The sequence below is a fragment of the Takifugu rubripes genome, chromosome 19, assembly GCF_901000725.2.
Source record: "Takifugu rubripes chromosome 19, fTakRub1.2, whole genome shotgun sequence".
In the NCBI taxonomy this organism is placed as follows: domain Eukaryota; kingdom Metazoa; phylum Chordata; class Actinopteri; order Tetraodontiformes; family Tetraodontidae; genus Takifugu; species Takifugu rubripes.
Window position 1 is genome coordinate 1,028,400 of NC_042303.1, and position 25,530 is coordinate 1,053,929.

The following is a 25,530-nucleotide window of genomic DNA, read 5'->3' on the forward strand; positions in this document are numbered from 1 at the left end:
TAAAAAATGTACAATAACAAAATAGGCTCCTTGATTTTTGTACAAACATTTGCACGTTATTGGCCCAATTAATTTTTACAAGTTTCAAACTTAATTTTAATGCTAATGACCGGAAGGCTTTAACTGGTACAAATATAACATCTAATTAATGATACACAGTACTCAGTAGAATCAGCTATGTAGTGGGAGTTAGCTGTGCTGTGTAGCTTGATATGTCTCTAAATGTTTCAAAAACCTAGAACCTCACTGATATCAAATAGAAATAATGTCACTCACTAGTCTTTGCTCTCCACTGTTCTCAGGTGCCCCATTGTTATAAAGTCATGCTGCAGGGCTTTCTCAGGAGAGATTCTCTGACGCTCATCAAAGTGGAATAACTTCTTCAGGAGATCATAAAGAGCCCTGCGCTCCTTCATTTCATTTTTGTCATTTGTTGGATTGGCCTGCCATTGGAATCAGTGATTAAATACAAAGATAATTAATCACAACAATGAAATTAATTATGTGTACTGTGGAAGTCCTACAATTATGGCCTGACGGAACAAAGTGGTGTGTAAATTATCTGAGCCAGGATGGCACCCTGTGGCACACATCCATTCCTTTTTACACCTCGTAAGGAATCCATGTGCCGACTCACTTTCCTCCCACTTAAATCTTAAGTTCTGCATTGCTCCTGGAGATATTGGAAATATCTGTCTCATAGTTTCACCAACCCTGGTTGCACATGGGCCAAAACGTGCAGCATTAGGTCTGTCTTTAATGCCTGCTGCTACCTCAACTTTATCCAAATCCCAGAGAGACACTTGTCTACCTAGAATTCCTCTAAAGTCTCCCATTGCCAACTGCATGCTCTGTGTTAAACTAAAAAGGCTGGACATCCACTTGCCGCCTCCCTCTGCAGGTGGGGGCATCTTATCCACCAAACAATTAATGTCTGTGATAGCAAACGGAACATATACTGGTTCCTGTCCTCCTCTTTTCTGTATCAGAGGGGCCTGGAACTGCGGCATTCCTGAAACGGGCCCCTTACTCCTTGTGTGTATTCCTGTTTGACCCTAACCCTAACCCTAACCCTCCTCATTATTTATGGCCCCTGTCAACAGTTCACCTCTATACTCACACTCACTCTCTTCCCTTGATTCTGATTCATAATTTTCCAAAAATAAACCTGGATCTTTTTCATATAATTTTGTCTGAGCTTCAACAGACTCCTGAAGCTCCAATTCCCCAATAAATGTAGCCGAAAGTTTTAGGGTGTCTGTCTTACTCTCGCTCTCCTCTTTATCACTGCCATAAATCAGTCTTGCCTTCTCCCTGTGCTCAGCCCTGGCAAATCCTCCTGAGAGATCAGCTCTTTTCACTTGTTTTGTTTGATTGTTAAGTCTTTTAAAGACATTTAATGCAGATTTTTGACTATCCTGTTTCTTAAATATAGTTTGTTGGGAGATTTTAGGGCGAACCACCTGAGCTTCCTCTCTAAATTCAATTTTTCCTAAGTTATCTTCAACCTCTTCCTGTCTCTGTTTGATCCTGCTAACCTGTCTCCGAAGTTCACCCACTGTCTCACGTAACTCCTGTATTTCTTCATCTCTGTCCACATCTAACTGACCACTGTTAGTAGTCAAAACTGGCAATTGATATGGGGGTGTGGAAGAGGTAGTAGGTAATGATGGATAAAGAGTGGTGTTAAGTGTCACCGTCTGGTTTGGATCTTCTAATGGAGGCTTCTCTACATTGGGCACTCGTGTGACCCCCATAGATCTGCAATAGTGCACCGCTGCACATGCCACAGCCACAACATGTATCCTTCGACGCTTATCTTCTAACTCCTTACCCTGTTTTTGCCATGATTTTCCTGCTATAAAACCTTTGGATTTTGGATTATCCAAATGATCCTGTAATCTAGTGTGAATTTCTGACTCCCACTTACACAATGCTTCAGCTAAATTAACCTTCACCTCTGGAGGGGGAAGTATCTTTTGCTTCTGAGCTTCTTTCCACAACTTTTTTATTGCATCCAATTCTCTTTTCCTGTCCTGTTCTTTCATGCCACTCACCACCTGATCAAGAGTCCACTTCCACTGTTCTTCCACATACCGGAGATAAGGAGAACATTCTCCCTGATCCCAGCACGATTTACCACATTCCAGTTCCATCTTTAACTATGCTCCCAAGTGAGACTGAATGTGAATGACTCCAACGGTCAACTCAATGCCTCAGTGAAACAAGCTTCTAGATCAAACGTCTTTGATCCGGTTCCACTCTGGGGGTTAATTCCCAAGGACAAAGAGCCTTTTAATTCACATTCACTCTGGCACTTTTCCAACCCACACAAAAACACAAATCTCGGGCGTCGGGAGTGTCCGTCCCGTCAACTGCGCTCCGAGTCCCAACCCAAATCTTTTTCATATACAGTGCTGTGTATACAGCAATACAGCACTGTACTAGTTCCGGTTTACTCTAACCGTCTATTCCCTGTTTTTTCAACAGTACTTCCGGCCTCTAACCGTCTATTCCCTGTTTTTTTCAACAGTACTTCCGGCCTCTAACCGTCTATTCCCTGTTTTTTTCAACAGTACTTCCGGCCTCTAACCGTCTATTCCCTGTGTTTTCAACAGTACTTCCGACCTCTAACCGTCTATTCCCTGTTTTTTCAACAGTACTTCCGGCCTCTAACCGTCTATTTTCCGGACTCTAACCATAATTCCTGCAGTCGTTTCAATATTTTCTATATTTGTATCTGGAATTTATAACTAGGACACTTCAATTGACAGTGACGACAAATTTGGAAATTGCCAATGTGCAGAACTTTTGATTAAACAGGTGTCTGCTTACCTTTTATTAGGGATCCCTTTGTCGTCAGTTGTCCTCCAAAGTGACCGTTGTTGAATTCTTTGCCTCAGATGACTTCTCTGTCTTCATCACGTCGGGGTCACCAAATTGTTGGATTGCAATACCTCTCGTGTGTCACTGCCAATCTACGTGTTCTTTAAATGAAGACTTCAAGTAAACAAATGCCAATTTCAAAATGTATTTAGCAAATAGAATCAATTCAAGATACAAATATTACAGAGCTCCGGGCCAGTTCATAACCCTAGCAACAACAGAGTCAATTGTCAGGGCATGAAGTCTGACAACCTAACTATCCCTTGGCCCAGTCTTTTATAGAAACACAGATGTAAATTATTGATGCTAATTCAGTCCAATCCAGTCCTTCTTCTTGGATGACCTCATCTTCTTCTTCCAGCCTCCTTTGGTGTTGGTGCAGTCCTTCTTCTCCATTGTCTTCTCAGATGGCCAGATCAGAGGTCTTATTCCTGTCCAGGAACTTATCAATCACCAGTAAATTATGCTGTCATGTTTTACGATGGGGGTCTACCATTTCCTGTCTGCCTGGCTCCAACTGTCTAAGCAGTATTCATGTCAAAGAAGGGTCAACTGACTTGCTTATGTGTATTCCTACTAAAGATTATATACTATCCCTAACTTCTGAACTAACTGTAACATAAAACAAAAACATATAGTATAATACATGCTAATAAGATAAACTAATTCTCTTCAGTATTTACTGTCTCTGTGACATGGAGCATTGGAATATTTCAGCTGCAGCCAGCAAAAACCCATCAGAATGACGGCTATCGGTGGGAACCGCAGGTCATTTGACTTTAGTCAGTCTGTTCAATGTTATAGGATTTATTGCAATCTAATAAAAACTATGAATAAATGTGGGAAATAGGAAATAAAAAGAAGCAAAATGACCAAATAAATCTCCCATGAATACAGTAAATTTAAAGATGAGAACCTGCTGCACTGTGCCGTGCCCCTTCTCTATTGAGAAAAGCCCAAGTGTGTCCTTCAGTCACCTCAGACATTCAGCCAGCTTTTAATACCTTTGTTCAAGCCCAGAACGCCCTGGATTATTCCCACTGAAGATGGAAAAGCAGGTGGAAAACATGAGTTATTGTTAACTGTACTGGTGTATGACTAGAGCGCATTACTGGACCACTATAAACTTGTTGTTTGTGGTTTTTCTTTCTTTGTGGAGATTAACACGTTAAAAATAAATTGCACTGGTTCAGCAGTTGATCTTGTTTTCTTATTTGACCTATACGATACCATTTCACAAAGCTAAATATACATTTTTACAGAATAGTTTTATCCTTCCGATTACCAGCACCAGCTATTCAGAATATATAATGTAGTGGGTTTTAAAGTGAACTGAATGATGTCTGCCTTGTCTCTCCTCTACCTGTCCTCCCCCTTCTCCTCCTCTCTCCCTACCCCCCCCCCCCCCCCCCCCCCCCCCCCCCCCCCCATCAGCAGGAGGGTCCCCCCCCCCCCCCATATGAGCCTGGTCCTGCTCAAGGTTTCTTCCTGTTAAAGGGGAGATTTTCCTGTTGATTGTTAGGGATCAGGCCCTGGGATTCTGCATAGCACCAAGTTTGACTACAACAGACATTACAAATAAAGATGATTTGATTTGATTTGAAATAAAAGAACTGCGCCTGAAAATGAAGCAGAAGCAATAAAAACCCAACACCAGCGAAGCTTTCGAAGAATCTCAGATATTGATGAAAAATTCTGGAAATCATGATGGAGAGATATTTTTCTCACGGCTCAAATTCCACAGCTATTAAGTGATTAAATGGATTTAATGGTGATATTCTGGAGTCCACAATTTCAGGTGAAGTTACACTGGGGAACAATTTGAAAATATCCTGTTGAAATTATTCTAAATTATTCTGATTAAAAATAAAATTGGCACGCTGATTCCAAAATTACAGTCATTTTCCCCCCAGCCCGTCAAGTTTTGAAAGCTTCTCCTCCAGATCAGCAAATTTCCCCTAATGAGCTGGAGTCAGACTGGCCAGCTGATGACAACTGGATCAGCTCCGTTGGTGCCGTCACCATTAAGAGGTGTGTGCAGCCCCCAAAGGTCAGTACTGTCAATATCCTATAGGGACACTTTGAACCAGAGGGGATCCTATAGATCAAAAAGTTGACCCAGTTTGATTCCGCACCCAAAAACGAACAACTGTCAGACGAACTCCAGTTGTTTCCCAGTATTTCAGTTAAAACGTGGACCAAATTGTTCTGAAGAGAGGCGCCTGTGCTGGATATGACGCGATCCAACCACGAACACGTGACGTGTAGATGAAGAAGAAGGGAAAGTGAAAGTTCTCAACTTCGGGCTCCATCTTGAGTGACCGAGCCCTGATGGAAAGCCTCTAATATTCAGGTAGCATTTGGTTCTTTCACTGCTGTCGTCTCGAATCAATGTTCCGCTGCGAGATGCGGCTTAATAAGCTGCGTGTTCGCAATGAGCGTGCGCGTGTTTCGGACGCACATTGCGGCTGGTCGACGGGAATGTTGTGACGGATGATCAAACTTTGTAGCGTGTTTCCTCTAACTGCGTTTTCCGCTAACCCTGAGCCAACATTTTAGAGGTTGAGGAAGCACATTTTAATACTCACAATAAGTCGACAATATTATTTGCAGTTAGTGGAAAAATCCACGGAAAGAGGGACACAAACGCGACAGTTTTAGCCTCCTCTCTTTGTCCCTCCACCAGGGGGACAATCAATCCTTTATTTAAAAAAGGAGAGTATGGAAAGAGGGAGAGATCAAGGCATTCCATTTTATTGTTTTAACAACTGGGTCTTTGTGGAATATGAATTTGTTATTATGGATTTATGAAATGTGTTCTGTTTTGAATGAAGCAGTCAAGAAAACGAAACGAAACCTAAACCCATGGTGTTTTGATATTTTTGGTCCTGTACATGTGGTCAGATGAGATTAGTCTGAGCAGAATTGGGTGTTTTTTGCCCTTTGCTGTGTGTCATCTATTCTATTCAGCATGTTGGGTTGCTTGACTTCTGTTGGGTTGTGTCAACTTGATCATCACTTCTGAGATATTGACACACTTTTTTCCTGAGGCTGGCTCCAATGCTGCCAACACACCTGGCCATGGATATGGTGGGACTTCTGTGATGAGTGGGGTCAGAGGTGGTGGACAAGCTCTGCTCCAAAACAAGCTTGCTAGATATGTTTGGGATCTCCTCCGCCACAACCACCAGCTGCAACTAGTAGCTGTGCACGCCATGCAGAGTTTTGACCTCTAGGTCAGGCTACAAATGTTTTTTCCAGCACCATCATGTGTTCGTGAGAAACATGATGCGCCTGATCAAAAAAAGCTGCTTGTAATCTGACAGACGAGCCATGATGAGATGTCAAGGTGCGTTGTTGAAAATGAAGATCCTCTTCTTGGAATCCTGTCTGAGATGACAGAAGATGATGCTGCATTTGACCCACTTTGATGATGTGATGACGTATTTCTGTTTAGTTTTGAATGCATTCTCATCTTATTTGTTGAATTTAATGTTGAGAACTGACATCTTGAAAGAATTTAGGTTTTCTTGTAAACCATAACCAGATAAAAAATGATTTCATTTGTATTTGTGTGCGTCCGTCTAATGCCACCACACCTTCTGAAACACCCAGGAGAAACATTTTTTCCACAACTATTTTATATTTAACATGGTGTAAACTTTTAAGATGTCCCAAAACTTTTTTCCAATATATATGTGGCCTGTATGATGTACAGGGTGACATCATATAATAGATTTTGATGTGAATGAGCCAACAATACGTCATTGGACAGACCTCTGCTTGTCTTCATGCTGAGAATCATGTTCTTTAATCTTCTTTTCTGTGTCAGCAGACTGTTCCTGCTTAACCGTTTAGACTCACATTTAAAAATGAGCGAATGTGTGAGGGAAGAGGAAGAGAGAGCAAAGTCCACAGTGCCCAGCTGTGTGTCCATGAAGAGCGACTGGTCCAAAGACCGCCCTTACAACTTCGGTATCGGACCTCAAGGCTCACCTTTAAAGTAAGGTTTTCTGAACCACATAACTCTGCCTTAGAACATTTCACAACCATACAAAACATCATTTTGTGGGTATTAGCCTCCACTATCGTGAAAAATGAAATTCATCAGCTCTTTAAAATGAAACGGTGCACAGTCCTTTCACCATGTTGGCCTGTGGAAAACCAGTGTTGTCGGCCCGATGGACCAGCGTCCCCGTCGTTGCCGGACCACCGTTGGCCACCAGTTGGGTTTTGGGATCAAAGTGGGGGCGTTTCCTGTATCCGGTTCTCCTCACGGATCCATGACTACAACATGTTGCTGCAAGTGCAGAGACGTTTGCTCTGGAAAGAACTTTAGAGCACATTCAGTGCTGCAGGATGAGGGGCTGGAAAAGGTGCCAGTTCTTTTCTCACTGCAGGGAACAGTTAAAAAAGCAGCTTCAACTCTGAAAACATGAAAATTATACAGAGACATCATTGATTTATTGATTCAGTTGTTATCCAGAATGTATTAGAAATGTTCCTGTTTGATAAAAATGCAGTGAATTGGGATTATTTAACTCCAGCCTCTCCAGATTATTTACCTTCATCACAGTCTCATCACTATTTCTGATGTTTCCTCAGGATGGACGAGGACAGAGCAGAGTCCACAGTGCCCAGCTGGGTGTCCCTGAAGAGTGACCAGTCCAAACAAGGACTAATAAACTTCAGAAGTTCAGAGGAAATGTAAGAAAACTAAAGTGTGATGATGTGTTTGTGTGCCAGCTGTTAGTCACATTAACAGCAGCAGGTTGTGAGTTTATTATTGGAGATGTTTAACACTTAAACCTCAGACAGTCATATAGTTACAGACTTAATGTGAATATTGTTGATTAGAAACAAGAATCAGGTTTAAACTGAAAGATGAATTCAGACATAAATGCTGGAACAATATTGAGTCTTGATCAGGTTCTTTCATCCTATAAATCAAAGGACTAATAGAGATGTGTTTCATAGTGAGAGGGGGGAGCACATCCTATCAAACTGGGACCAGTCAGCTCCACCAGGAGAGTCCTCTTGTTCACAATCTGGAAGCAGATCTGGAGATGCTGAAATGAAGCCCAAACAAAGTAAAACTGTTCAATATGAGATTTAATTTGTGATGTCATGAATTTGTAGTTGTGTTGATGATTTATGATAGATGGAAATCATTGGTTTACTTATGTTCAGGAAGTGATCTGCAGGAGGTGATAGAAGGTCATAAGATGAGTCTGAAGAGAAGATGTGAACATGTGACTGAAGGAACCCATGAAGCAGGAAGTGGAACCCTGCTGAACAAGATCTACACTGAGCTCTACATCACTGAGGGACAAAGTGAGGAGGTGGACACACAACATGAGGTGAGACAGCTTGAGAGAACCTCCAAGAAGAACATCCAGGACACTCCAATCAAGTGCCAGGACATCTTCAAAGTCTTATCTGAGCAACAGAGACACATCAGAGTGGTTCTGACCAACGGTGTCGCCGGCGTTGGAAAAACCTTCTCAGTGCAGAAGTTCAGTCTGGACTGGGCAGAAGGTTTGGAGAACCAAGACATCAGTCTGATGCTTCCACTCTCATGGAGGGAGCTGAACTTGATCAGAGATGAGCACAGTCTTCTCTCACTGCTTCATGTTTTCCATCCAACATTACAGAAGATCAGAGCAGAAGATCTGACTGTCTGGAAACTTCTGTTCATCTTTGATGGCCTGGATGAAAGCAGATTTTCACTGGGTTTCAACAAGCATCAGGTCATCTCTGATGTCACACAAGTATCGTCAGTTGGCGTGCTCCTGGTGAACCTCATCCAGGGGAACCTGCTTCCCTCAGCTCTCATCTGGATCACCTCCAGACCTGCAGCAGCCTATCAGATTCCTCCCTCGTGTGTTGACAGGATCACAGAAGTACGAGGCTTCACTGACTCCCAGAAGGAGGAGTACTTCAGGAGGAGGTTCAGTGATGAAGATCTGTCCAAGAGAATCATCTCACACATCAAGGCCTCCAGGAGCCTCCACATCATGTGTCTGATCCCAGTTTTCTGCTGGATCACTGCTATAGTTCTGGAGGACGTGATGACCAGAGACCAGAGAGGAGAGCTGCCCCAAACCCTGACTGACCTCTACTCACACTTCCTGAGGGTTCAGATAAAGAGGAAGAAGCAGAAGTATGGAGGAAAGCAGAGACCAGAGGAACTGACTGAGGCTGACAAAGAACTCCTTCTGAAGTTGGGTCGGCTGGCGTTTGAACATCTGGAGAAAGGAAACATCATGTTCTACTCAGAAGACCTGAAGCGATGTGGACTGGACGTCTCCGAGGTGTCGGTGTACTCAGGAGTTTGTACAGAGATCTTCAAGAGAGAGAGTGTGATCTTCCAGAAATCAGTCTACTGCTTTGTTCATCTGAGCATTCAGGAGTTTCTGGCTGCCGTCTACATGTTCCACCGTTACACCAGGAACGACACAGCGGTTATAAGTCAGTTCCTAAAATATTTGAAACCAAACCGCTTTTCCTGGTTTGCTGGGTTGTATAATAACGATCCAGCCACATCTCTTGATGACTTCCTCAGGAGAGAACTAATGAAATCTCTCAAAAGTGAAAATGGCCACCTGGACTTGTTTGTTCGCTTCCTTCATGGTCTCTCTCTGGAGTCCAATCAGAGGATCTTGGGTGGACTGTTGGATCAGACGGACAGCCACCCAGAAACCATCCAGAAGGTCCTCAACAACCTGAAGGAGGAGAACAGTGATGAATTCTCCCCAGACAGAAGCATCAACATCTTCCACTGTCTGACGGAGATGAAGGATCAGTCAGTCCATCAGGAGATCCAAGAGTTCCTGAAGTCAGAGAAGAAATCAGAGAGGGAACTGTCAGAGATCCACTGTTCAGCTCTGGCCTACCTGCTGCAGATGTCAGAGGAGGTTCTGGATGAGCTGAACCTGCACCAGTACAACACCTCAGAGGAGGGACGATGTCGCCTGATTCCAGCTGTGAGGAACTGCAGGAAGGCCGTGTAAGTAAAGATTTTTGGGGCCGGACATCGGCGTTTAAATCAAGCGAGTGGATCATGTCAGGTAGCAATACCCCCTCCAGTGGTCATTCCTTCAATTCTTTATCTCCATTGCAGCGTCCATAAATTAAAAACAACAATTCGTCCAGAAATGTTCAACACTGGCTGGATATAAGTTCAAAGGTCAATCCAGACAAACCAACATAAGGCAGGAATAATAGGAGCCACAAGTTAACTGACTATCATGAAATTACTGTCATGTCATTAAATAACTTTTGTTTGTTTGTATACATCGTATTCTAACGACAGAAAAACACATTTTAACTGATGACACGTGACTATTTTGCTTCATTTGTTCAACGTAAAAACAGCCGGCCTCGTTGGTTTAAATGGGTGTTTTAGGTCTTTGTGGCGGTTCCGTTTGGAGCCTTTATGTGACCCACAAAGTTGTTTGACCCTTTCCACACCCGTTAGGGGGCAACTTCATCACTAGCAACAAAAGGTGCAGTGAAAATGATTTGAAGGGAAACAGGCAGATAGAACAGAAGCTGAGGGCAATCGATGCAACCAGAGACTCTGATGTCATCGATCGGATCGCTGAATTAAGACTTGACGCACCATCGTACAAATTGGATGAAATGCAAAATATCCAAAGAGCCGATAGACAGATAAAAAGATGCACGCTTCTTTAAACCATTTGCTATAATCATTTTAAATATTGAGTAATTATGAGCTGTTCTAAAATAAGACAAATGTTGAGAATAATTCAGTTGCATTTCAGATCTGATGGTCGTTCAAACTGTTGCTCTACGGTGTTGAATTTAGCTTTTCCAGGAAATGAGCTACATTTGTGTTGAGGTAGATTCTCAGATAAGTTGATGAGAAATCCCAAAGTTTGACTCACTATTTTTGTTTCATACACAACAGACTGTCTGGTCGTTTTCTTTCAACGAGTCATTGGGAAGTTGTGGCCTCAGCAATGACGTCAAACCCTTCTCATCTACGGGAGCTGGACTTAAGCAGGAACAAAAGCCTGACAGATGCCGGAGTAAAGTTACTGTCTTCTGGAATGATGCATCCAAACTGCAGACTGGAGACGCTCAGGTCAGGAGGCCTCTGTTGGTCTTTTCTAAATTTCTTAACATTTTCTGCTTTTCTCTTCATTTTCAGATTTAGAAATGTGTTTTTATTTGCCCCATTTATTCCTTTTCCAGGCTGGGGTTCTGCAGTTTATCAGAGATCAGCTGTGACTCTCTGGCCTCGGCGCTGTGGTCCAATCCCTCCCATCTGAGGGTTCTGGACCTGAGTTGGAAGCAGCTGAAGGATCCAGCAGTGAAGCTGCTCTGTGGTTTTCTCCAGGATCCTCTCTGTAAGCTGGAGACTCTCAGGTGAGTCAGAGATGATCCAGTACTTTCCCAGGTGTAACTAGTTAGACAATAACTGTTTCCATGTTTGATCTTTGTTATAAACGTAGTGTTACAGTTCTCAGAAAAAAGACCACACAGGACAGATTTGCAGTATTAAATTGGTTGTGGAAATCTGTCCCATGTGAGGATGGTCATCAATGACTAGAAAGGAAGTATCAGTTGTAGATTTGTCTTGTTTTATTTTAGGCTGGCCACAAAACCGCCCAAACATTCAGACCAATCAAAAATGGTTCTTCCTGTCTTTTAAAGATCAGAAGGAAAACTAGAAAACCCCAAAAGAAAGCTGCTGCAGTGTGCCATGCCCCTTCTCTCCTGAGAAAAGCCATCCCAAAAAAGAGAAAAGCCCAAGTGTGAAGTGAGCCCCCTGTTAAACCTTGGTACCGAAAGCCTGCAGTCATTCTCATCTGAGGTGGCTTCATTCCAGCCAGAAGCCCAAACCTGCCTCCCTCTTAATGGGGCAGCAGGTCAGTCCAACCACAGAAACCTTCATGAAGATCTGAAGCTTTCAGCATCCACAATTGTTGCACCTCACTTCCATTGGAGTCCAAATCAGAAGTCAACAAGTTGATTCTACACCGATTCTACACAATGCAACCATTTTAAAAAGGTTTCCATCCATAAGTTTTCACACATTTTTATATAAATCTATTTGTTCATCGCCTCCTTCTTTTGTAATGGTCATTAAAGAAAATGACCTTATTGGAGTTTTTCTCCTCAAATATGACTTTCTATGAACGATGCAATAAATGCAGCTTGCAATCTAAGACAATATGGAAGTATGTGTATATAATAGTAGTGGAAGTAGCTCATAAAATAATACATTTGCTCTTCTCATCGAATCTTTCTATGTTATTAAAGAGAAACCTGCTCTTAGTCAACAACATCTAAGACATCAACCAAAAATCCTAATTTTCTACAATCTAATATAAAACAGTAGAGAAGAGTCTTTCTGCAGAGACACTGGTGGCAGGAATGCAGAAGTATCACCTGCTCAACTTGGAAGGTGGAGCAGAAACCACCAGCTGAGAAGGTCCTCAGCGAGAGGAAGTGGTGGAGAACCATGAAACTTGCTAAGCTCCACCTCAGCTCCAGAGACGGGCTGAGCTGGAGCTGTGGCACCAGGTATCGCCCAGAAGAGCCTCCGACAAACAAGCTCTTCTCTTGGGAGGAGAGGGCTTTGAATCTCAGCTCAGTGTGCTTGTCTCTAGTAGGTGGCAGCTGCACCTTTTCCTGAGCTCCTTGTTGATGCCCTGAGGGGAATTGATGCTCCTGCAATGTTTTCTGGCAGCATTGAGCTTGCAGTGGGGCAATCAAACACACTGTGGGGGGGCTCTCTTTCCTTCTCTCATCTGGAGAACAAGTGACACCAGCTGCCAATCATTGTTGGAGAAATGTGCAGTCAGGGGAACGATGCGTCCAGACTATAGCCACCCTTCCAGCATCCAGCAGTGTCTAAAACCTTTGATTTGGTTTCACCAGAGAGTGTAGGGATTGCAGGGTCGCTGCAGCATCGCCCACAAGCTATCAGGAGTGGGTCGCTTTGTCCCAACTCCTGACAAGAGTTCAGTGCTATTGAGAAATGTGGTCTCACAAACTTGGAAGGTATTTTGACCTACACACACTTTACATACGCTGTAGATCTTGTCCAACCGCCCTGAAAGAACCCAAAATAGGAACATACGGCAGATAAGCCGGTGCAGGACCAGAGGGTTGTTGCTTGGAAGCTGTGTTTTGCTCTGGTACATGTTGATTTTTATTTGTCTTCTCTCAAAATAATTGTTATTTTAGACTAAGTGGCTGCAGTTTATCAGAGACCAGCTGTGATTCTGTGGTCTCAGCTCTGAAGTCCAACCTCTCCCATCTGAGGGTTCTGGACCTGAGCTTCAACACGTTGCAGGATTCAGGAGTGAAGCGGCTCTGTTCTGGACTGGAGAGTCCAAACTGTAAACTGGAGAGGCTCAGGTCAGTCTTCATTTTTCTACCTATATACCAGCTGCTAAGATGGTGAAGTGAGGCTGTTCTCAACACTGCTGTGATGCACCACATTAAAAAAATTCCTTGTAATATCGTGAATTCAGGTCTGACCCAACTAAGAACTAACGTAGGTTTAGTACTGACGCAGATAACATGCAGACCTGCTCCGTATAACCTCATCCTGCATTTTTCAGATTAGACTACTGCAGCTTATCAGAGATCAGCTGTGGCTCTCTGGCCTCGGCACTGAGGTCCAATCCCTCCCATCTCAGAGAACTGGACCTGAGTCTGAACCAGCTGCAGGATTCAGGAGTGAAGCTGCTCTGTGGTTTTCTCCAGGATCCAAACTGCCGACTGGAAACTCTGAGGTAAACACCATTCTCAAAAATGTCCATTATTCCATCCGAGGGTCCTCACACTTTCTGAGTGTGTGTGTTGTGCCCAGTTCCTTCAGGAGGGAGGGACACACGGGGACCACTTATTCATGATAAATTGATTTAAGGACAATGAAAAAGCCGACAGATGGTAACCAAAATTAGACAAAACTAGGTGAGGGTGCCTGGTAGACACCAGCCAACGAGGAGGGAGATGGTGAGGGAGACAGGAAGTCATCTAAGACAGGTTGTGCCTTTAAAGATGAGCCACAGGTGAGATGGATCTCCATGATGAGATGGGAGGGAAAGAGGTGGGAGAACCTGGGAAGAGTGAGGGCCAGAACAATATATACTCTCCTTTGGAACAGTGCAAACCTGAGAGGTTGGAATTGTGGTAATTACATATTACTATCATTTTTTAACCTGTAACTAAATTAAATATTTACAGATCATGGCTTTGATTAACCTTTCAGATGAATACTGGTTTCACTTATAACCTTATAAAAGTTTCCCTTCTTTATTTAGATTAAGGGGCTGCAGTTTATCAGAGATCAGCTGTGGCTCTCTGGCCTCGGCGCTGAGGTCCAATCCCTCCCATCTGAGGGTTCTGGACCTGAGTTGGAACCAGCTGCAGGATCCAGCAGTGAAGCAGCTCTGTGGTGCTTTCCAGGATCCTCTCTGTGAGCTGGAGACTCTCAGGTCAGTCAGAGATGATCCAGTACTTTCCCAGGTGTAACTAGTTAGACAATAACTCTTTCCATGTTTGATCTTTGTTATAAACGTAGTGTTACAGTTCTCAGAAAAAAGACCACACAGGACAGATTTGCAGTATTAAATTGGTTGTGGAAATCTGTCCCATGTGAGGATGGTCATCAATGACTAGAAAGGAAGTATCAGTTGTAGATTTGTCTTGTTTTATTTTAGGCTGGCCACAAAACCCCCCAAACATTCAGACCAATCAAAAATGGTTCTTCCTGTCTTTTAAAGATCAGAAGGAAAAATAGAAACCCCAAAAAGAAAGCTGCTGCAGTGTGCCATGCCCCTTCTCTACTGAGAAAAGCCATCCCAAAAAAGAGAAAAGCCCAAGTGTGAAGTGAGCCCCCTGTTAAACCTTGGTACCGAAAGCCTGCAGTCATTCTCATCTGAGGTGGCTTCATTCCAGCCAGAAGCCCAAAGCTGCCTCCCTCTTAATGGGGCAGCAGGTCAGTCCAACCACAGAAACCTTCATGAAGATCTGAAGCTTTCAGCATCCACAATTGTTGCACCTCACTTCCATTGGAGTCCAAATCAGAAGTCAACAAGTTGATTCTACACCGATTCTACACAATGCAACCATTTTAAAAAGGTTTCCATCCATAAGTTTTCACACATTTTTAGATAAATCTGTTTGTTCATCGCCTCCTTCTGTTGTAATGATCGTTAAAGAAAATGACCTTATTGGAGTTTTTCTCCTCACAAATATGACTTTCTATGAACGATGCAATAAATGCAGCTTGCAATCTAAGACAATATGGAAGTATGTGAATATAATAGTAGTGGAAGTAGCTCATAAAATAATACATTTGCTCTTCTCATCGAATCTTTCTATGTTATTAAAGAAAAACCTGCTCTTAGTCAACAACATCTAAGAGATCAACCAAAAATCCTAATTTTCTATAATCTAATATAAAACAGTAGAGAAGACTCTTTCTGCAGAGACACTGGTGGCAGGAATGCAGAAGTATCACCTGCTCAACTTGGAAGGTGGAGCAGAAACCACCAGCTGAGAAGGTCCTCAGCCAGAGGAAGTGGTGGAGAACCATGAAACTTGCTAAGCTCCACCTCAGCTCCAGAGACGGGCTGAGCTGGAGCTGTGGCACCAGGTATCGCCCAGAAGAGCCTCCGACAAACAAGCTCTTCTCTTGGGAGGAGAGGGCTTTGAATCTCAGCTCAGTGTGCTTGTCTCTAGTAGGTGGCAGCTGCACCTTTTCCTGAGGTCCTTGTTGATGCCCTGAGGGGAATTGATGCTCCTGCAATGTTTTCTGGCAGCATTGAGCTTGCAGTGGGGCAATCAAACACACTGTGGGGGGGGCTCTCTTTCCTTCTCTCATCTGGAGAACAAGTGACACCAGCTGCCAATCATTGTTGGAGAAATGTGCAGTCAGGGGAACGATGCGTCCAGACTATAGCCACCCTTCCAGCATCCAGCAGTGTCTAAAACCTTTGATTTGGTTTCACCAGAGAGTGTAGGGATTGCAGGGTCGCTGCAGCATCGCCCACAAGCTATCAGGAGTGGGTCGCTTTGTCCCAACTCCTGACAAGAGTTGAGTGCTATTGAGAAATGTGGTCTCACAAACTTGGAAGGGATTTTGACCCACACACTACATACGGTGGAGATCTTGTCCAACCGCCCTGAAAGAACCCAAAATAGGAACATACGGCAGATAAGCCGGTGCAGGACCAGAGGTTTGTTGCTTGGAAGCTGTGTTTTGCTCTGGTACATGTTGATTTTTATTTGTCTTCTCTCAAAATAATTGTTATTTTAGCCTAAGGAGCTGCAGTTTATCAGAGACCAGCTGTGATTCTGTGGCCTCAGCTCTGAAGTCCAACCTCTCCCATCTGAGGGTTCTGGACCTGAGCGACAACCCGTTGCAGGATTCAGGAGTGAAGCGGCTCTGTTCTGGACTGGAGAGTCCAAACTGTAAACTGGAGAGGCTCAGGTCAGTCTTCATTTTTCTACCTATATACCAGCTGCTAAGATGGTGAAGTGAGGCTGTTCTCAACACTGCTGTGATGCACCACATTAAAAAAATTCCTTGTAATATCGTGAATTCAGGTCTGACCCAACTAAGAACTAACGTAGGTTTAGTACTGACGCAGATAACATGCAGACCTGCACCGTATAACCTCATCCTGCATTTTTCAGATTAGACTACTGCAGGTTATCAGAGATCAGCTGTGACTCTCTGGCCTCGGCGCTGAGGTCCAATCCCTCCCATCTCAGAGAACTGGACCTGGGTTGGAACAAGCTGAAGGATTCAGGAGTGAAGCTGCTCTGTGGTTTTCTCCAGGATCCAAACTGCCGACTGGAAACTCTGAGGTAAACACCATTCTCAAAAATGTCCATTATTCCATCCGAGGGTCCTCACACTTTCTGAGTGTGTGTGTTGTGCCCAGTTCCTTCAGGAGGGAGGGCCACACGGGGACCACTTATTCATGATAAATTGATTTAAGGACAATGAAAAAGCCGACAGATGGTAACCAAAATTAGACAAAACTAGGTGAGGGTGCCTGGTAGACACCAGCCAACGAGGAGGGAGATGGTGAGGGAGACAGGAAGTCATCTAAGACAGGTTGTGCCTTTAAAGATGAGCCACAGGTGAGATGGATCTCCATGATGAGATGGGAGGGAAAGAGGTGGGAGAACCTGGGAAGAGTGAGGGCCAGAACAATATATATTCTCCTTTGGAACAGTGCAAACCTGAGAGGTTGGAATTGTGGTCATTACATATTACTATCATTTTTTAACCTGTAACTAAATTAAATATTTACAGATCATGCCTTTGATTAACCTTTCAGATTAATACTGGTTTCACTTATAACCTTATAAAAGTTTCCCTTCTTTATTTAGATTAAGGAGCTGCAGGTTATCAGAGATCAGCTGTGACTCTCTGGCCTCGGCGCTGAGGTCCAATCCCTCCCATCTCAGAGAACTGGACCTGAGTCGGAACCAGCTGCAGGATCCAGGAGTGAAGCTGCTGTCTGATCTCGTAGAGAATCCACACTATGGGCTGGAGACATTGAGTCATGGCTGGTTGTAGCCAGTCAACTCCCGCTCATCTGCTGCATCACTCACTGACCACTGGTGAAGAGCATCTGTGGAAACATCTGCCGTCTACTCCCTCCATAGATGAAAAATTCAGTTTTTAAAAGGCGCTGGTGGACTTTCAGGAGATCAGTCGATGGTCGACAAAGCAGAAGCAGCTTCGCCTTGAAGTTAAATTAGTTCCTGGTATCACACAATGCATCTTTATAAAGTTCTAAATGGCTCCTCGGCCACTCTTAGAAGCATGGAAACATTCTCTTAATTGTCTCTTCAAATGTCTGTATTATACGTTACTATTTTACATCATGCCTTCAGAATCTTTAGGGTTTAGTATTTACTGTCTCTGTGACATGGAGCATTGGAATATTTCAGCTGCAGCCAGCAAAAACCCATCAGAATGACGGCTATCGGTGGGAACCACAGGTCATTTGACTTTAGTCAGTCTGTTCAATGTTATAGGATTTATTGCAATCTAATAAAAACTATGAATAAATGTGGGAAATAGGAAATAAAAAGAAGCAAAATGACCAAATAAATCTCCCATGAATACAGTAAATTTAAAGATGTCAAGAATGGAATATCAGCTTAAATTTAATCAAACATAAAGTGTAAAGGCCTCCTTTAAGTTTACTGCAAAAATAAACACTAAATCAAGAGCGACACGCACCAAAAACGTCTCATTCTCTCTTCTGTCTCCACTCATTCTTTTATATTCTCTTAAGATAATGGGGACGGGGTCGTGTGATAACAAAACAACCTAATTGGGGACTATATTTTTGTTGCAAGAACTTTGGCTCTTCAGAAGTTTCTATGTTGGCTTCCACAGATTGTGCATCCACTAGAAACTCAGTGTTTTTGAGGAACTACCAGGAGTGGCTGGAGTGGAGGCCAATGACGCTATAGCTACATATAGGTACATATAGATCACCGTTATCCTCAACCCAAAAGACCACCAGTTGGCGCAGCAATACTAAAGATAGGAGGTTGTGGTCGTTCCCCAAGGGTCAATCTTAGGTCCAACCCTTTTTAATCTTTCCATGCTTCCTCTTGGGGACGTCATCAGGAGCCACGGCATCAGCTTCCACAGCTATGCTGACGATACGCAGCTGTACATCGCCGTGGCTCCTGGTGACACAGGGCCAGTTGATGCCCTTTTTAACTGTATTCTAGATATCCAGTCATGGATGGCAGCTCAACCAGGACCAAACAGAGGTCTTAGTCATTGGTCCTGAAGGTCCGAGAGAGAAACTTGTACCAAAATTAAAGGATTTTAAACCATCTCAATCTGTCAGAAATCTGGGTGTGATCTTTGACTCTGAGCTTAGTTTCATCCCACACATCAAAAACATAACAAAGGTAGGTTTTTACCACCTGAAGAATATAGCCAGAGTCCGCCCGTTTCTCTCTCAGGCCAGCACGGAGGTGCTGATGCACGCTTTTATCTCTTGTGGTCTAGATTATTGTAATGCCCTGCTCTCTGGTCTTCCCAAAAAGAGCATCTCTAACCTACAATTATTACAAAACTCAGCTGCACGGGTGCTGACGAGGACCAGAGGGCGGGAGCACATCACACCGGTTTTAGAATCGCTGCATTGGCTCCCCGTGCGTTTCAGGATCGATTTTAAGGTTCTTTTATTAGTTTTTAAATGTCTTAATGGTCTCGGCCCGACTTATTTATCCGACCTGCTTTTATTCTATCAACCCTCATGGACTCTGAGGTCCTCCGGCACCGGCCTTTTAACCATTCCACATGTAAGCTCTAAAACGCACGGGGAAGCGGCCTTCAGTTATTCTGGTCCCCGACTGTGGAACAGCCGGAGAACCTCAGGGCCGCAGAGACCGCTGAGATTTTTAAAAAGAGGCTCAAGACACACCTTTTTAATCAGGCCTTTAACTGATTTTCTGATTATTTTTAATTTCTTTTATGTTCTCATCCTTTTTTATGTCTTATCCTTATTTGACTTGATACCTTTACTGTTTTACTCCCTCAGTTCTTAGTTTCTCAGTTTTTAGCTTTTACACCTTTTATCCCATTTACTGTTTTAGTCCTTCAGTTTTTAGCTCCAGTGTTTCCTCATGGGGTTTCCTCATGGGGGCCTGCCAGGCTGGGAGATGTTTCCGGTCTACCACTGGAGGTGCTGTCCCATTGTCGACCCTGGCCTGGGTGGTTAGTGGGCTCTGTGCCTTGGTGTGGAGCCTCCGGTCTGTCCGGGTCAGGCTGGTCTTTGTGGCGGTACCACCTGTGGCCACGGACCGTGACCTCCCTCGGCCTGGTGGGCCTCCAAAGGTGGCGTCTCCTTCGCCTCAGGTCTCGGTGCCCAGCCATGTCTCAGCTTGTTTGTGTGTGTGTTTGAGTTTGTGTATGCATGTGTGTGTGTGTGTGTATCTGTGTGTGTGTCCTTTTTCTTGATTCTCTTGTTTCTCTTTGTTGTTTTTATCCTCTGTGAGGCACTTTGTGCAACCCAGTGTATGAAAAGTGCCATATAAATAAAGATTGAATTGAATTGAAAAATGGAATCACTTATGTGTAATAACTATAATCAGTTAATCAAGAATGAGACAAATGTTATTCATTGACCTTCCTTTCCTGAATTCTCATTGGTCTTTATCCAATGATCTCCTTATGGTTCCTGGATCAATACAAAGACAGGTGAACCAGCATTTAGTTGGGAGAGTGGAGCTTCCGTTGGCTAACGTATTGCGTCCTAACCCTCCTGCCCATATTAATGATCATATTCCTCGTGGCAACAATATATCACTCCAATTTATTAACTAACCCTCAACCAAAACATGGGCTTGGGTTCATTTGAAAGACTGACTCACTGCATCACCCATCTGGACTGAAGGACACAATAGCCACTTTTGCTAACCCTTTTGCCAGGTCACATTCAGCTCCTGTCTGAGTCCTCTAAATGAGCCTGGGTCCATGCGTTGACCATCAGGATTCAGCATTTGTTCTTTATTTGTGAATCTGCTAGTATATGATCAAATGAAGACCAGAAGATGATGCAACTGTTTATTTATAGCTGTCAATCAAACAAATCATCAGCTTCAAAATCACCATGGCAACAACAGAAGTAAAGCTTGATAGATTCACTGGTAGAAGGCATCAAACTGCTGCTGGTGATGATGATGATGATGATCGAAGACTTGTTTCAGCTGTGTTGTCCTCTGTTGTCATGACAACACAGCTGCTGGATAACATGAAGTTTGGAAGAGCATCAAATATTCACGTTAGAGTGAACAGAACAGATGGACGTAATAAACTGAAAGACAAAAGTAAAGTCCAACCTTTGACAGCTGTCATGGAGAGAAAACCTTCATCCACATACTGGCGGGCAGAGTTCTGAAGAAAAGGGTATCACCCGTCAGTCAGGTGCTTCTAAATGCTTCTGATTAAACCTTTAATCATGTTGTTGTGTTCCTGTCTGTGACTCAGGAGATCATCTGATTTAAAGACTGTCTGTGTCAAATATATGGACATTCTCCAGATGAAAAGAGAAAAGAAAGTAAATGTGCGTCCCCTGGAAACTGTCTGACCTGGTCCTCTTCTACTGCCCCTGCTGATGAGCAGCAAATAGAGCTGAGAGACACTTTTCTCTCTGAGGCTTCTGACTTACCGCTGGCCTCTCCAGATTCATCAACTGGATGATCATTTGTCCCCTCCACATGATGAAGATCGCTGCCTTCAGCTTCATCTGCACAACACATTCAGAGGGGAGATTTTCTTCATCCTGGCACATTTGAATCCCTCTGAATTCTTCTAGACTGCAGATTAAAGGCAGCTTTCTTTACCCAGTGGCTGACTGGAGGTCTGACAGACAGCTGAATCAGGTGGGTGGGTGGCTGGCTGGCTGGCTGGCTGACTGGCTGGCTGGCTGACTGGCTGACTGACTGACTGACTGACTGACTGACTGACTGACTGACTGACTGACTGACTGACTGACTGGAGGTCTGACAGACAGCTGAATCAGGTGGGTGACTGGCTGGCTGACTGACTGACTGGCTGGCTGGCTGGCTGGCTGGCTGACTGACTGACTGACTGACTGACTGGCTGGCTGGCTGGCTGGCTGGCTGGCTGGCTGACTGGAGGTCTGACAGACAGCTGAATCAGGTGGCTGGCTGGCTGGGTGACTGGCTGGCTGGCTGGCTGGCTGACTTGCTTTCCCCCTTGTTATTTATCCTACTCAGACACGTATCACCTGTTGTACTGCTGCTGTATTGACTGTACAAAGTGTTTCTTGGGGGGGTCAAAACACAATGGAGAAGATGGCTGGTACAGGTGCTTTCCAGCCTGACTTCCTGTTGAGGAACTGACTTGATTTTCCTGTGCCAGAAACGAAATGATGGCAGATCTAGATGTGTCTAGATGTGTCTGCTCAGAAAGTGTCTCTGACAGGCTGCTTCAGCTGCTTGGTCGCTGCCACTGATTTGAAAGTCCATTATTGCCTCTCATTCTTTATTTCTCATCTGCCAACAGACACATGAGTTGGTCTGTGACAGTGACAATGATGAAGAAAAGGGGATGAGGAATTGTCCCGTGAGAGGATGTTTTCATTCAAAGCCCATAAAAAGTCCCTCATCATGACACTGTTGATATAAAGGGGCTGGACCACTGTTGCATCAGGTCAGTCCCTGTACAGCAGCTGAGTATTGACGTGTTTTACACTGCAGATTTTTCATTCATTTTAAATATTAGCTTTTCAATGTCTGTTTTGCCCTCAACAAGAAAGAAGCTTTTAGGTCTTTTGGTTTTGCAAATTCTTGTGAAAATCAGCAGATTTTGTGGAGCATTGTGTCATTTATAAAAGGCGGGAACAGTTTTTATGGGCATTGTATCTTGGATTTGTGTTTGCTGATGAACTGTTGCTGTAGCCGCTGCAGATTTATTGAATATGATCGGAAGTGATGAAGATGCCCTGATATTTATCAGGAGCCTCCAGCTTTGTTTAATTATGGCAGTAAGAGTGTTTGATCAGCAGATACTCTCAGGCAATAGGACCATTTTGGTGTATTTTCTGTTTGACTTCAGGTGTGTGTACTTTAGCTGATTTTAATATCTGCTCTCAGTGTTTGTCATTTGAAGCGTTGATATTTCAGTAAGCCAGAGCCCATCAGAGGTGCTTCACTCACCTTTATATACAATAATTAATAGTGAAAATCATTTTTATCCCCCTTCAACCACACCTTACTGTGGTGGAGGCCTCTGTGTGCCTAATTGATCGGAGAAGCTAAGTTGTCTTGGGTCATTATGGTGCTGTTAGGGTCTCCCACAGCAAATCAGTCAGAGTTGATGGGCCTCAGTGTGGTCCATGTGTGTACAATGAAGACATATAAAACAAATATGTTTACAATCAATCAATCTATCAATCAATCTTTATTTATACAGCGTCTGTTACAATCACAATTGTTTCTAGGCGCTTTCCAGAATCCCAGGGCCTAACCCCAGACAAGCAACAGTGGCAAGGAACAACTCCCCTTTAACAGGAAGAAACCTTGAGCAGGACCAGGCTCATGTAAGGGGACCTTCCTGCTGATGGCCGGCTGGGTAGAGAGAGAGGAGAAGGGGGGCAGGTAGAGGAGAGAATAGGTAGAACATAGAAATACATTATATTAATTAAAATAAGCTGCCGGTAGAGTCGTTGAGTGGGTCAGCGAGGTCGGAGGTCAGTAGGTCAGCATACAGCGATGAAGGCGGCGATACCTGTAGATCAGGGGTGTCAAAGTCAAATGGACGGAGGGCCAAATAAAAAATTTACCTAAATTTACATAAAAACAGCGATCGCCCCAAACACAAGTTAGCAGGTTAGCTTTTTGGTTGCACCGGTTGAAGCGTAACCTTTCTGCTACCAACAGCGGCCTGGGCTCAAAATGTCCCTTTAAAACAGTTACTATCTCATCAAACGTCTTGTCTTTTGGCTTAAGTTTCTTAAAAGTCCGTACGTAGTTGCGCCCATTACACTCAGCAGCGTAGCCACTTTCTTCCCTTCGGCTACGTCGTTAGCTTCCAAAAACTGTTCTAGCTGCTCCACGTACGCCGACCACGGCTCCTTTTCCACCTTAAACTCGCCCCTTAATCTCCATACTGGCCATTGTACTCACTAGTAGCGACACCGTGTGTCTCTCCTTCCCCGTTAAGAAAATGAAAATTGATCCTTGTCGCCAATGATATGTATTGATAAGACAGGACACCGACGTGCTGCTTCTTCGTTTACTCAATCAACTACCAGGTGCGAAGTGCAATGCGCATGTGCGCTATATCAACTCTCACAGAACTCACATAGAAATGGATAACAGATATCCAACAGTCCAAATAAACAGTTTCTATACTATCTCTGTGGTTGTTAATCAATACACCACATGGAGAATGCAATTTCTGCCGCTCATGCTACCAAATGGCTGAAATGGAGGAAGTACAGGTGTGGAAAATGGAGATATATATTGTGTAAACAACTGCACCATCCTGGGGGAGATGAGGAAGATGAAGAGGGGGAAGGTCAGCAGCGATTATAGCAGCAGAGTTTCTGTTCGACTTAAATTAGATTCATAGAAATGTATGCGTTACTGTCTCCCTCTAGTGGATAGTGAGGTACACTACAGCCAGTGGTCAATTATAAAAATAATGATAATTTTCTGTGCTGTTTCACATTCCATCCACCTTTAAATGTGTTTTGGGGGCTTTCACGTCTTTGTGGCGTGTCATCGGTGTATTAACTTTAAGCTAATACGCTGCTTTCCAAGCTACTACGCAAATTACATTCTTTTATCTAAATAGTTGATCCAAACAACAGCAGTTGAATGTTACTGAACAAAACTCGCAATAAACTTTTTTATATCCTTTTTTTAAATAGAGACGTGGTGGTGCTTGTATCCTCCTGTTTGCAGGTCTCTGAAGGCCCAGTCTGGGTAACCACATGTTCTGAGATGATCCTGTTCCTTCTTCCTGCCTTGGGTTGTGGTGGCTACTTCTTTAGCCCTGTTATAGGGTTCTGATTCCACCCAACTTGTGTTCCAGTGGGTGGTGAGAGTCCAATGGGAGGTGCTGATCTGTGTGGGGGGGTTCTGTGGATCTCGATGCTGAGCTTTGTGTCCTCCTCCATCAACTGTCTGGTGGTTGTGGTCTCTATTGCCTCGGGGGTGCGCGTGATGCGTCCAGTGGACGCAGAGCTCTTATTAGGATAACTCTGACCTGGATGATTGAGACTGGTCTCAAAACTGGGAGGATATCCTGACATCCTGCCAAGAAATTGATCAAACTGTCCAGAAACACCAGTTTATTGGATACGAGCATTGTGAAGCTGCTCTCAAAGAAGGGCTCCAATGTTGGACTGGAATGAGCTGTCAAGATGTTTAACATTCAATTTAATGCTTAACGGTTGCATCGCCATCGTGGAAGAATCATAGCAAAATATTTGCGAAATAATTTGGGACACGATGGGGTAAAATCACAATATTTAATTATTTTCAGAACAAATTTTACAGTACGTCATATATGCAGCGATTTAACCCACTCACACATTTACGTTTGTGGCTTTGATGCGAAGCAGCTTTAAACACTTCGCATGAGATTATTTTTGTGAGGTCATCACAGATAAAAGGCCATTTTGGGTTGTAAAAAGTCTTCATATTAAAGTGTTGCTGCTGCACCTACAGACATTACCCGTTAGCTGAGCTGAAACCACCATCAGATCTGCCCCTCATTCTTCGATCCTTCCACCGAGCATCACCCTCCAAGAGAGACGATCTCCATACTGACGTACACACGCATTAAAGGTCCAAAGGTCAGTAACTGGGAGTTGATGGTTGGGATCAAGTTGAGCTCTGCTGGCAGCTCTACCAGAGTCTAAACGCCCTGATGACTGGCGGGGGCGTGAGCCCCTCACCTGTGCTAGTCTGGGCTGGGGAGGGGGCGAGGCGGGACTTTCCTCTTTCTCCATGAGGCTGGAGCAGCGAACGGATCTGTTCATGAGTGTTAGAGTGTGTGTGGTTATGGCAGCGGCTTTTTGTTGTTTCTGCTCCAGGCTGCAGAAGATGGGCTGTTCCTGTAGCACTTCTTCT

At 43.9% G+C, this 25,530-nt stretch overlaps 1 protein-coding gene and 1 long non-coding RNA gene across 9 annotated transcripts in view; one reads left to right on the top strand and one right to left on the bottom strand.

The window, feature by feature from the left end:
- The window catches only part of LOC105418562 (WW domain-binding protein 11-like), a 1,118,483-nt gene that overhangs the window by 432,626 nt on the left and 660,327 nt on the right, over positions 1-25,530 (top strand). The window lies entirely within an intron of this gene.
- Positions 20,474-21,311, bottom strand: LOC115246891 (uncharacterized). The gene is made up of 4 exons (XR_003885985.1): positions 21,268-21,311; positions 21,093-21,170; positions 20,764-20,818; positions 20,474-20,666 (listed from the first exon to the last, which is right to left on the bottom strand). It is a non-coding gene; the product is annotated as an uncharacterized lncRNA (long non-coding RNA).